Here is a 296-nt window from a genome sequence, read left to right on the forward strand (position 1 = left end):
TACTAAATGAGATTTTATAAATTATCATTGATAAATCCAAACAACGTCTCAATAGCCAGGAGGTACAATATGTAAAAACTAGAGAACAAAAGAAATCTATTTATTTGACATGAATGTTGACCGACTGCGATAATATTTATCGTCGCTATATATTTAACATTAAATTAGGCTAAGGGATGATTAGTGATAAGCGACACAATTCCTTCCGGGAGTTATAAAAACAGATTAGTGAGATATGCATGTGAAAATTCGTACAAAAGAATGAATTTTTGGTGTCCCGACAATTACAATCTAAA

Source organism: Ceratina calcarata, unplaced genomic scaffold (assembly GCF_001652005.2).
Source record: "Ceratina calcarata isolate Rehan_Ccalc_2016 unplaced genomic scaffold, ASM165200v1 scaffold766, whole genome shotgun sequence".
NCBI lineage: Eukaryota > Metazoa > Arthropoda > Insecta > Hymenoptera > Apidae > Ceratina > Ceratina calcarata.